Genomic DNA, 14,533 nt, shown 5'->3' on the forward strand with positions numbered 1-14,533 from the left:
GCCACTATGCAGGCGAGTGTCGAAAGCCAAAGAAGGAGAAAGAACAGAAGACAGAGGTGAACTTATCACAAGTTGATATTGATGGTGACGAGCCAACGCTACTTTTATCTGAATGTGGTGAAGAAGGAAAGGGATGTATGGTATTGCTGAACGAAGAGAGTGTAATTCCAGAATTTAAGCAGCCTGGAAATAATTGTAAAAATACAAGTATATGGTATCTAGACAATGGGGCAAGCAACCACATGACGGGGCAACGAAAAAAATTCAGTGACTTGGATGAGAGTGTAACTGGCGAGGTACGTTTTGGAGATGACTCTACGGTGATAATCAAGGGGAAAGGATCCATCCAATTAAATTGCAAGAATGGTGAAAAAAGATTTCTGCGTGAGGTATATTACATTCCCTCTCTTTGCAATAATATTATAAGTTTAGGACAATTGTCCGAGGAGGGAAATAAAGTAGTCTTGCAAGGAGAGTACTTGTGGGTTCGTGATAACCAGAGAAAGTTGCTGATGAAAGTGAAGCGTACTGCGAATAGATTGTACAAGATAAAGATTGAAGATAGTGATTCTGATGAGGAAAGTGGCTGTAATCTGGCTTGTTTACTGTCAAAAGTAGAAAGGGACTCGTGGCTGTGGCATTCTCGCCTTGGCCATGTGAACTTTGCTGCATTGACTCTCATGTCCAAGGAGGAAATGGTCTATGGCCTACCAAAACTGATTCAACCAAAGAAGACCTGTGAAGGCTGCCTAATGTCTAAGCAGGTTCGAAATCCCTTCCCTTCTCAAGCAAATTTCAGTGCCAAGGTCGTACTTGAATTGATACATGCAGATACATGTGGCCCTTTCACACCATCGACTTCAGCAGGTAACAAGTTTTTCTTACTATTAGTAGATGATTGCAGTCGTTATATGTGGGTTTACTTGTTGAAAACTAAAGATGAAGCATTTGAGACATTTAAAAAATTCCGCAAATTAGTTGAAAAGGAATCAAAGAAAGAGATAAAAGTGTTAAGAACTGATCGTGGAGGTGAGTTTTGTTCCAACAAGTTCAAGAATTACTGTGAAGAGTCTGGCATCAAAAGACACTACACTGCACCATATTCCCCACAACAGAACGGAGTGGTAGAACGTCGAAACAGAACAGTTGTGGCAATGGTCAGAAGCTTTCTTAAAGGAATGAAAATGCCTGTTACTTTCTGGGGGGAGGCTGTGAGACATTCAGTGTATGTCTTGAATATGCTGCCCACACGAGCAATTGTGGGAAAAACACCCTATGAAGCCTGGAAAGGCAAAAAGCCTCACCTGCAACATATTAAAGTGTTTGGTTGCACTGCTCATATGAAGGTGCCAGGGGTCCAAACAAAGAAATTGGACGACCGTAGCAGGACTATGATTTATCTAGGCAGTGAACCTGGAACAAAGACACACCGCCTGTATGACCCAAAAGATGGAGAAATACACGTGAGCAGGGACGTAGTGTTTGAAGAAGACAAAAGTTGGCTTTGGGAGGTGTCACCTCAAGCAGGGTTACAGGAATCAGGTGCGTATACACTGGTTGGGACGTCATTTGATGTTCCTGATTTAACCGACTCGACTACGAATTCTGGGGGAGATTCAGTGCCTGTATTATCGACTCCTGTACACCATAGTGGTGGTGTTAGCTCTGTTGTTTCTTCTGAGAATTCTTCGTCGAGTGAAGAAAACACTCAGTCAGCTACTAGTGGACCGAGAAGAATGAGACTCCTCAGTGATGTATACGATGAGGCTCCAGAAGTTGATTTGTTCAATGATGAACTCATGATGATGACGATTGATGAACCGAGTTCATACAAGCAAGCTGCCACAGAAGTCGAGTGGATGGATGCAATGAGGACAGAAATTGATGCTATTGAACGAAATAATACTTGGAAATTAACTGAATTACCACCTGGACACAAGGCAATTGGATTGAAATGGGTTTTTAAACTAAAGAAAGATGCTGAGGGGAAGGTTATAAAGCATAAAGCACGGTTGGTCGCTAAAGGGTATGTGCAACAACGAGGGATTGATTATGAAGAAGTTTTTGCCCCTGTCACTAGACTCGAGACTGTGAGATTACTTCTTGCACTAGCTGCTAAAAATTCCTGGGAAGTTCATCATCTCGACGTCAAGTCTGCATTCCTGAACGGGGAATTACAGGAGGAGGTTTATGTAGTGCAGCCAGAGGGATTTGTAAAGAAAGGACAAGAATACAAAGTTTATAAATTGATAAAAGCTTTGTATGGCCTACGTCAGGCACCCAGGGCTTGGTATGCTCGCTTGAGCAAGTGTTTGGAAGAGCTAGGATTTATAAAATGCCCTTATGAACATGCTGTGTATACAAGAAGAGAGGGGGGCGAAGTACTTGTTGTTGCAGTTTATGTTGACGACCTCCTAATTACTGGAACCAGCCTAAAAAATATAAGTAAGTTCAAAAAGGAAATGAGCAGTGTTTTTGACATGAGCGACCTGGGAAGATTGTCATACTATCTGGGCATGGAGGTGGATCAGAAAGATGGTTATATTGAACTAAAACAATCAGCTTATGCGAGAAAGGTGATAGAGAAAGCAGGGATGACTGGGTGCAACACGGTTAAATATCCCATGGAACCAGCAGAAAAGTTAAACAAGGACGAGCGAGGGAAATCAGTGAACCCAACACAGTATAAATCGATGGTAGGGGGTCTTAGGTACCTTGTGTTTACAAGGCCTGATATAGTATACTCTGTTGGTGTGGTAAGCAGGTTTATGGAAAGGCCCACGGAATTGCATCTAGCTGCTGTTAAACGGATATTCCGTTATGTCAGTGGAACTCTTGGTTTTGGTCTGATTTATACAAAAGGTGAAGGAAATTATTTGTTGACAGGCTTTTCAGATAGCGATCTTGCAGGTAATGTGGATGATAGGAAGTCTACCGGGGGCATGGCATTCTATTTGAATAAAAATCTCATCACTTGGGTGTCTCAGAAGCAGAAATGTGTGGCGTTGTCATCATGTGAATCCGAGTTTATGGCAGCAACAGCTGCTGCATGTCAAGGGATATGGCTTTATAATCTTCTGAGGCAAATAACAGATATAAGGCCTGGTCCGGTGATTCTCTATATTGATAATAAATCTGCAATAGATTTGGCCAAGAATCCGGTGTTCCACGGGAGAAGCAAGCACATAGATATTCGCTACCATTTTATACGTGAATGTGTTGAACGAGGTGAGATAGTTCTCAAGCACATTAATACTAATGAACAGCGAGCTGATGTGTTAACTAAAGCGCTGTGCAGAGCTAAGTTTGAAGGAATGCGTGAGCTGCTAGGTGTGAAGAATCTGCAACCAGTTTAGATTAGGGGGAGCTTGTTGGAGATTTAATCTAAACTCATTTTATTTATTACCTTAGTTTATTTTATTCAAATAAACTAGCTTCTTAACCCGTGCAAAGCACGGGTTGCTTTAAATTATTTTTCAATATATCTCATATGTCTTTGTTCATCTTTTTTAAATTGAGATTATTTGTATTATTAAAATAATTATATTTAATATTTGTTTGTATTTTAAGTCATATTGTCCCTGCTTCATGCTTCTTTTTCGAAAGAAGTCGGCTTCAAATTTTTGCCCTTTCTCTATTAAGGGTACACCCACTGTCTAACTTACTTGTATAGTATTTGCCTGGCTAAAATCTTATCCTACTGGGACTTCGATGGGGGCTGATTGACAATAGCCTTTTCTTTAGAAATATTGCAGGACTTTGATTTGAATGAATCACAAACCGTGCCAAGTCACAAGTGAGTCTTGTAATTCAGCATATGTCGTGATGCAACAAATAGCACCACTGAAAACTGATGTGTCCAGGAGAGTTAACTCCTCGAACCTTCGACAGAATAACAATTTTCATCAGTATGCTACCTCACCAAGTATGACCAAGTCCCATTTTCACACTAAACATGTAAGATCATTAAATCAGGTGCTTAATAAACTATGATACCCACTACCCTGCCACCCATTCCGCATTCCGCTACTAATGGCCCATACACTACTCACTTCTCTGGTCCTCAATGGCAATCTGCACTTGTCCCGTTTGTTGGATTCAAACCAGACCGTTCACCCATTAATTTACTCCACCCCCATATACCTACCAGTGCCCTCTGTTGTTAACACCAATACCCACCCTCCACCATTTTCTCACAAAGGACCTCCACACGCAATGTTTCATCCCAGGTTCAAAATGTAACCGCTACTTAGGATTCACATGCATGGCAGTATTGTCTATAACGACGTTGTTTGCTAAATGTAACCCCATAAGCTAAAACAGTTTCACAACACACCACGAGGGACATATTTACCAAAATTTGTAATTATAAAGTTATAGTTGAGGTAGATAACGTGTTTGTGTATATACTTGTGAGAGGAAGGGTGATGACCTAAACTAACCCAACAATTAAAAGTTAGAGAGAGACACCTAAGGCTCGAGGTGGCCGACATATGCAGTGGCGTCTTGGTTCCTTTCGGCGGCGTGCTTACCTGGCAAGTTTGTTCCTACTCCCGCGAGATTTGATGATTAGTTTTGTGGGTTTTCATCTGAAGGGCACATTGATGGGAAGAATGATAGGAGAAAAGGCGTGGAGAATGCCCATGGAGGAGGAGATAAGTATATTTTTCAGAACTTGGGTAGCACTGCTTATTAATTGTGGTCATTAAATGTAGAGGTTTAATATGTGATTAGCAATAATTTTAGGGGCCAGAATGTAAATTCATATCAAATAAAATTGATCATAGTTGTCCTATTAGATATATAATAGATTGTTGTGATTAAACTTGTGTTTAAGATCAGCAAGACTAGGTCGTGTAGGTAGTTCTATTTCCTGTTTTGTAGGAGATCAGGCAGTTGTGGAGTAAGGATTGGAGTGTCCTACCTTTTCTCTGTAACTTCTCTGCAGTTTAGCATTTAAGTAGTTATTCCCACGACTCTGAATGTTGAGTGTGTGGCTTGTCATTTCTGTAAGCAGTATTGAATATAACAAAAGCTGAGCTTGTCTCAAACTGGTGCATTGTTTCTTTCTTACTGCAAGCATACTTTTACACATATAACGTCTGTAGTCTCTACAAAACCTAGCCACTACATTGATTTCGTTCATACTATTTTACATGATGATAATCCATTGTAGATAGTCTTATTGTTTGATTCAACAACTGTTGAGTATTTAAGAAGGAAGTATTCATTGATGGCGGAGTTTATCTAGAATTTTAAGAAATTTTATATTATGTGTTGAGTTTATCATTGTATAAATTTGTATAAACACGTAATTTGTATTATCAGACCGTTAACACTGTCATTGTGGATTGAGATGCAACTCTCCCACTAAACTACTGTATTACTCCTAAAATATCAACCCTCCTGAACTTTTTTCACTACGGATAGACGGATAAATAGGCTCGGTAAATTAAAGCAAAAAAGTCACCAACCCTGTCTGCTAAAAAGTTGGAACTCTTTAATTCACAATATTTTCAAACCGAGTAAAAAGTGTGCAGTACATATATTACTTTTTTAAATAGGAATATATTATCTTGATAATTTGAACTCCAAGAAAACAAGATGCACACACTATTAATATATGTATTAGGTTCCAGCGTCTCATGAACAATAATATATATATTATAATGATGATTTCCCCTCTAATAATACCAGATCAACAATTGTAAATGAATGAACGTCATCCTCTTGTCTCTTTGGTGAAATCGCAGGTATTTCTTGCAGTCTGTAGGGCACTTAACCACGGAAGCCACCGGAATCCTGACGAATCGAAAGCTTCTAAAAATGTATACTCCCTCCGTCCCAGTGAATTGTATACAGTTTCCTTTTTGGGACGTCCCATCAATTGTATACATACCTAAAATAGTAAATTTTTATAATATAAAATACTATTACATCCACTACTTTCTTCCACTATCTTCATTTTATAATAATAAAAACACTATTACACCCACTACTTTCCTCCACTATCCCAAATCTATTATTAAAAATAAATGGGTCCCACCACTTCACCTACTTTTCATCTAACTTTACTCATTTTTTACCATTTTTCTTGATCTCCGTGTCCCAACCATTTGTATACAAATGATTGGGACGGAGGGAGTATATATAATAGTTTGTATGTCCATGGGGAAGTTTCAGTGTTGCTGTGGTGGATTCAGGAATGAAGCCTCATGAATTTATGAGTTTACACCATTAATATCAACGAGTATGCCTCTACTTGTAATGGGAAATGATTACATTATGGAAATGGAATTTAGGATAGGATGATGTGACTGGTTATCATATTGTTACGATATAGGTGCTTATCAATAAAAATAAAATATAAATGTCTAAATCATGAATGCAACCGATAAAAGTGAAAAATATTCGACTAAACCAAAAGTTGCTCCATAAATTGAAAACAAGGAATAACATTCAAATGAGAAGAAATACATTCCATCTGCCAAGAGATAGGAAATACAGAGAACTACTAATATTAGCTGCCAAGAGATAAGAAATACAGAGAACTACTAATATTAGCTGCCAAGAGATAGGAAATACAGAGAACTACTAATATTAATGCTCATCGAATATCATGCACCAAATCATTTGTAGACGGCATAGAGGGCAAGTAGCACTTAGAACCTCTTCAAAAATAGGATGTCAGCTCTGGACAAAGAAATGGTTACTCAACCTCAACTTACCCAAAGGACATATTTCCCCTACATTTGGAGTGTATCGCTGAATTGTTTTGGACTCGTATAAGTTGCGAAGCACTTTCACTACCCATCGCAGATCTGCTCTATAATGAATAGACTTGAGATGGTTATGAATAGCTGTAGCACATTCTTCTAGGGAAAGTGGCTCATATATAGATTTGAAAACATAAAAACCTAAAATGGAGGGTGAATGGTTAATAGAAAGTTGTTGAAGGGTGTTCAAGTTATTTTGAATTTCTGATCTCTCAAGAAGATGTCTGCATGAATCATAAAAAATTGCCTGGTAGATCCCTTTTCTCTTGCAGTGTTCAAAAAAACCAAAAAATTTCGAGTATGCCCAGCGGTCCCAACAGTTAACTCTAATGTGTGATGGATGCCAATCTTCTTGCCGAGCATGCATTTTGGACCAATCTAAGTTCTTAATTATGAAATTAATTTCTGCCTTGGTGTGAGAGTATGCCCAAGTGAGGAAGAAATTGGCAAAATCTGTAAAATTATACTTGAGCAGTATTGAAAAGATGATAAGAACAACATCTGCATTCAGCTGCAATATGGAAGCACCACCACCTCTAACCAGGTTTCGAGTGCTACCAGCCCTTGCGCCTGCCTCCTGCCTTCCTGTGTTGGTGTTCTTTGGCTCCATTTGAATCTGTGCAAAAAAAATATTTCATACAATATTAGTTACTGTAACACAAGAAACATTAATTATTGTTTAAAAAATGTCATACTAGAATGTATGTATAATTCCGAGAAAAAAGAACAGAATTTATGCTATAATCATAACAAAATATTAAAATATTTAAATTTGGTAGGTGATAATAAATTAATAAATTATTGTTATATATGTGTGTGTGGATTCATTTGGTTAAATGTGTCATTTTAAAAATTATTTTATTATAATTTATTTTAGCTATCAAATTCATTAAATAAAATAAGAGATATATAAATTAATATAACAAAATTGGAAATGACAGGATGTAAAAGATAATATAAAAAAGAATCTGGAAAAGAAAGTAATTGATATCACGTTGGGAATCATATTTTGATTACATTTTATTTTAGAATATAAATTTTTCTTCAAGTCAAATAAACTAAAAATTTCTCACTCATATAAATACAATTTTTTGATGAATTAATAAGATAATTCGGTTTCAAATAAATAAAAAATATTAAAAGAGAAGATAAAATACATGAATGATATGTATATCTTACACGGAGTAAGAAAATAGTATCTTATAATTAAAAAAAAGAAATATATAATACAAAAAAAATCATATTTTGGTAACAAGTATTATGCGCCACTATCCAACCATCTGGCACATCACATATCACGTGGAGTTTTGACAAATTTGACTTGAAATTTATACTAAGGAATTATAGTATTTGTATATTGGTTCATAAGTGTATTGATTGTAAATGTCAATAATAAATATACAAATGATATGGATAGATTTCAAACACCAATAATTGTATGATGCTATCAATTGAAAATGTCAATAGCAAAATATACATATGATACCAATAGCAAAATATACATGTGACACCAATAGATGTTATACACTAACAACTATATGATGTTATAACTAAAATATATGAATAATGTTAGACATCATAATAATATGATGTTATAATAGAGAAAAATATGAGTGTCATATATAACATCACCTCAAAGACAATAATCAAATGGTGGTTAAATGTAAAGAAATATGAAGGTGATCACTTAAATCTATATAATCTTTTGAAATGGTGATTGAGCAATAAAGAATTGTGGGTTGAGAATTACTTGGGTGCAAACACGCTCTTCTATATATAGGACGGGATGTAAATTTCTAGAGAAAAAAACGCTAGTAAAAAGATAAGATCGAATCTTAAATTTGATTTTATAAAAAGATAAGATTGAATCTTAAATTTGATTTTAAAAATATATCGGTATCTATAATTTTTCCTGTTACTTTTACATACATGTATCTTTAGATATTCTCACATCAGTGTGCGTGTGATTTTGGATTTTCCAAATTTTAACAGTAAAATCTTAACAAATTAAAACTATGTACATATATATTCTATCAGAATCATTCTGTTAGAAAAAATCATTATATATGCACAAAACACATGTACCAATCAAATATATATTTAATAATAATAATAATAATAAAGGTTTAATCATTTTTCATAAAAAAAACGTTGAAAATTAATCTTAATATTTTAACCGGTTCTAGGTACTATAGGATTGTCCAAAGTGGTTCTGCAATATAACAAAATTTAGTGTTATGTACGACTAGTATTCTACAATAAAATCAAATTTTATGCATAAATATGATTAATTTTGAAATTATATGTGAAATTTTAAAGCAGAATCAAATGGTTATATATATAGAGAGAGAGAGTCGAGTTCTATGGAGTACAAAAAATATTGGAGTATTAGAGTACAAAATTGATATAATATAAATTAGTCATTTAAATCTTAATTTTTTTTGTTCTACAATATTTGTAAACATCCGACAACCTGCACATTCTACAACATAAACATTGTAATCAAAAAAAGATAGAACAGTTACTTTTATAAATCGGAGAACTGCAATATAACTTATAAACAGAACAACAATCTTAATGCTTGTTAAAGTTGAAAGATATTAATGATTAATTGATAATTATGTTTAACACTGCTTATAAATGATAAATTACATATAAATTTGGATAATCAGTGATATTATTCATGATTAAACAAAAAAATTATGATTTGTACTCCAATACTCCAATGTTTTTATTTACTCCATATAACTTAACTCTATATATATATATATATATATATATATATATATATATATTTGTATTACTCTTTCGAAATTCTATTTAATGTTTTATAAATTGAATTAATTTTAGTTATTTTAATTCTCTTAATTACAAACATAAAATTTTCATCAAATAAAATATGTTATTTTTTAGTTTTTTATTTTAGTTTTTTGAATCAAATTTTAAAAAATAAAATAAGGGATACATAAAAAAACAAACCAAAACTATATATGTGTGCATAGTCATTAAACATTATTTTTTTGAATACGAAAATTCAGAAACTAAAAATAATATATACTCCCTCAGTTCTCAAACTTTTTACTTTTCACACATATGTTCAAAGTGATTTAATTATATATATAGTCTAAAATATTATTTTATTTTATAATTTTTTATGAATAAAAATATTACATTAATATTTTTATTTACAAAAATATATATTCATAAATGATATTTTTAGTTATGTGTCAAATTATCTCAAAATGCTTGCTAAAACTTTAAAACACAGATATTAAGAAGAGGATTTCTAAAGATTTTATCCACCTAGGTGGCTCTCTATTTTGTACTAATAAAAAAATATTTAGAATTTCATAGTACACGAGTCAGGATAGAGATTGGATATATTTATATGCTCAATAAATTTAACTAATTTCATGGCAAAAGCCTTTGCTCTACTCAATTCCAAAAAATATATTAGTCATAACTTGATGACCAAAAACTCAATACATAAAATTAAAACATATTATATCCCTAAATCCAAAGTTGCTCCATAAATAAAAAAGTTAAATAACAAATACTCTGGATATATAAGTTGTTACTCAACCTCAACTTACCCAAATGACATATCCCCCTACATCTGCTGTGTATAATTTTTTGGACTTGTTTAAGTTGCCAAATACTTTCACTAACAATCTCATATCTGCTCTATAATGAATAAGCTTGAGAAGATTATGAATAGCTGTAGCGCATTGTTCTAGGGGAAGTGGCTCATATATAGATTTGAAAACATAAAAACCTAAATGGAGGGTGAATAATTAATAGAAAGTTTTTGAAGGGGTGTTCAAGTTATTTTCAGTTTCTGATCTTTTAAGAAGATGCCTGTATGAATCCTAAAAAAATTGCCTGGTCGATCCTTTTTCTTCAAAAAGCCTAAAAAATTTCGAGTACATATGCTGAGTAACTAATTTGCTGAGTTTAAGATTAATCCTAAAAGTCCCAACAGTTAACTCTAATGTACGTTGGGTGCCAATCTTCTAGCCAAGCATGCATTTTGGACCAATCTAAATTCTTAAGTATGAAATTAATTTCTGCCTTGGTGTGAGAGTATTCCCAATTGATGAAGAAGTTTGCAAAATCTGTAAACTTATACTTCAGCAGTATTGGTAAGATGACGAGAACTACCTCTACATTCAGCTTTAATATGGAAGCACCGCCACCTCTAACCAGGTTTCCCCTCCCCTCGGGCCTGCCTCCTGCCGTCCTGTGTTGGGGTTGTTTTGCTCAATTTTAATCTTTGCATGCCATAGCATTAGGCCTGTACATTAGTTATGGTTATATTAGGAGAAAATTCTGATATATATGATATAATATTTGTATAGTATTCGAGATCAAGCGGATATTATCTGTGTAACCGAGATAAAACGATATTATCCGTATCCGAATCCGATAATTCTGAATAAGGTATGGATATAGACATATTCGTATTCGATAATATCCGATCCAAATCTGAAATTAAACATATATGATATTCGAATATTAAATATTTATCCTATAAATTTCATAGTGTGTATTTTTTTTGTATTCGTAAAATAATATATTTATATGAACTTTATATATTTATAAAAATATTATAAGTATATATCATTATATCATTTGAATTAATATTTTAAAGATAACAAATCTTAATTGAAAGATGAATAAAAATTAATATTTGAATAAATATAAATAATCTTTATTGACTTTAACTCTTTACTCGATTTTTATAAAATTAATTTTTAATTTTTACTATATATTGTCCCAGAAAAATTGGAAATGGATCATATATATAGATTTAAAAGATAAAAAACCAAAATAAAGGTTAATGGATATAGAAAGTTGTTGAAGGGTGTTTTAAATTATTCATAGTTTCTTCTCTTTCAAGAAGATGCCAGCATGAATTTTAAAAAATGCCTCGATCCCTTTTCTCTCCTGCAGTGATACATCCGGTGCCAACTTCATGCCGGGCATTCATTTTGGACCAATCTGAATTCTCATCAAGTATGAAATCAATTTCTGCTCAATTAAGTGATGAAGAATTTGCAAGATAATTAGACTACACAAGTAAAGATAAGATATGATGAGCAGTACTACAGCGATAATCAGTTTGAGTATGAGAAAGTATGTTTGGGTTGTTTTGCTTCATGTGATCAGGCTAATGTAACATGTATAGTAGATTAATGTCCTATTAGACCATATTTTTTTTCACATCCTAGCTGTTTGAAGTTTAATAAATTTTATTTTGTGCCTGACGGGCTATATATGGTGCCTAACTGTCTTTATATTTTAACCGATGGTCTTTCCTTAATTGAATTCATGGTCTAGGTCTTCAAATTAAGACATTAATTATTTCTTCAGGATTGTATTTTACCTCATATCATAAAAGATTCTTCTTCTTCCACTTTTTTTGTGCGATGATCAAGATCTAGACTCTAGTTCATTCGTGCAATTTTATATGATGATAATCCATTGTAGATAGTTTTCGATCAAGAATCTTAGTGTTCAATTTAACGATGGTTGAGCGTTTTAAAAGGAAAGATTCATTGATCGCGGAGTATTCATCGAGAATTGTTAGAGTTATTTCATATAATATGAGTTATACTCGTATAGATTTGTATAAACATGTAATTATGTTTTGTCATTGATGACCACTTCAACTTTTTTCAATAAGGATAGTAGGCTTGATGAACTAAATGATACCCCTTGGACACATTTTCATGTGGTTTGGTTGTTTGGCTCTTACATCACCAACTGTGTCTACTAAACACTTGAGGCCCTTTAATTCACAATATATTTGAAATGATTAAAAAGTATATATTATATATTTTATTACCAAACCTCAATGTATCATATTGATGATTTAAACCCCAAGAAAACAAGATGCACGATACTATTTTTGTATTAAATTCGAGAGTCTCATGAACATACATAATGTTGAAAATTTAAATTCTAAGAGAACAAGATGCTAAAATTCTTATTTTTACTATAAATCCTTAACTTGGCTCTAATATTCCAGATCAACAAATGTACATGAATGAATGTTATCCTCTTGTTTCTCTAGTGAAATCAACAGATATTTCTTGCGGACATACTGTATAAGCATAGGGCAACTAACCAGGGAAGCACCCTGCATAATCGTGAAGAATGAAAGGCTTCTAAAAATGTCTATCTATGTACGTTTTGTGTAATTTAGATGTTTCAGTTTTTTCGTTATGAAATATTGACTTTACACCATTATCAAGGAATATGTCTCTTCTTGTAATGGAAAATGATTACTTTTGAAATTAAAATTTAGGATTGGATATTGTGATTGGCTATCAAATTGTTAGATATATGTTTTTATCAATAAATTAAAAAATATAAATGTTGGAATCATGAATACAATACATAAAAGGATTTACTCTTAAGGGTTTTAACGAGACCTTTTTTATGACTTGAAAGGTGATGTTCTGAACATCCGAAGTACTTGCTTACTTTTGGTTAGATGATATATTTTGTTGAATGAAGCAAACTCTGTCTAACTTTCAATCTTGGTTTAATACAATTGTTTTATGACAAAAAAAAATCATATGTAACTCCATAAATGAAAATTTAAATGAGAACAAATGCATTAGATCTGTCAAAGATAAAAATACACAACTACTAATATTAATGATCATCGAATATTATGCACCAATCATTTGTAGACAGCATAAGGGCAGTAGAAATTAGAACATCTTCGAAAATAGGATCCTAACTGGGGATATAGAAATGGTTACTCAACCTCACTCACCCAAAGGACATATTTGACTTGTCTAAGTTGCAAGTACTTTCACTAACCATCGCAGATCTGCTATATAAGAAGACGCCTGCATAAATCAAAAAAAGAAAAAGAAAAAAATGCCTGGTCGATCCCTTTTCTCTTGCAATGTTTAAGGAACCCCAAAAATTTCGTGTATGCTGAGCGGTTCCAACAGTAAACACTAAGTACATAGGATGGCAAGCTTCTTGCCTAGCATGCAATTTGGACCAATCTAAATTCTCAAGTATGTAATCAATTTCGAGCAGTGCAGTGTGGGTATGATCAGAGTATGCACCAGGTGATGAAGAAGTTTGCACTGATATCGATTGATCCTTTCAACACACCAATAATTGTTGATGCATCAATTGAAAATGTCAATAGCAAAATTACATATGATCCAATAGCAAAAATATACATGTGACACCAATAGATGTTATACACTAACACTATATGATGTTATAACTAAAATTATGAATAATGTTAGACATCATAATAATATGATGTTATAATAGAGAAAAAATTGAGTGTCTATATAACATCACCTCAAAGACAATAATCAAATGGTGGTTAAATGTAAGAAATATGAAGGTGATCACTTAAATCTATATAACTTTTGAAATGGTGATTGAGCAATAAAGAATGTGTGGGTTGAGAATTACTTGGGTGCAAACACGCTCTTCTATATATAGGACGGGATGTAAATTCTAGAGAAAAAAACGCTAGTAAAAAGATAAGATCGAATCTTAAATTTGATTTTATAAAAAGATAAGATTGAATCTTAATTTGATTTTAAAAATATATCGGTATCTATAATTTTTCCTGTTACTTTTACATACATGTATCTTTAGAGATTCTCACATCAGTGTGCGTGTGATTTTGGATTTTCCAATTTTAACAGTAAAATCTTAACAAATTAAAACTATGTACATATAATCTATCAGAAATCATTCTGTTAGAAAAA

Source organism: Daucus carota, chromosome 5, assembly GCF_001625215.2.
Source record: "Daucus carota subsp. sativus chromosome 5, DH1 v3.0, whole genome shotgun sequence".
Taxonomy (NCBI): domain Eukaryota; kingdom Viridiplantae; phylum Streptophyta; class Magnoliopsida; order Apiales; family Apiaceae; genus Daucus; species Daucus carota.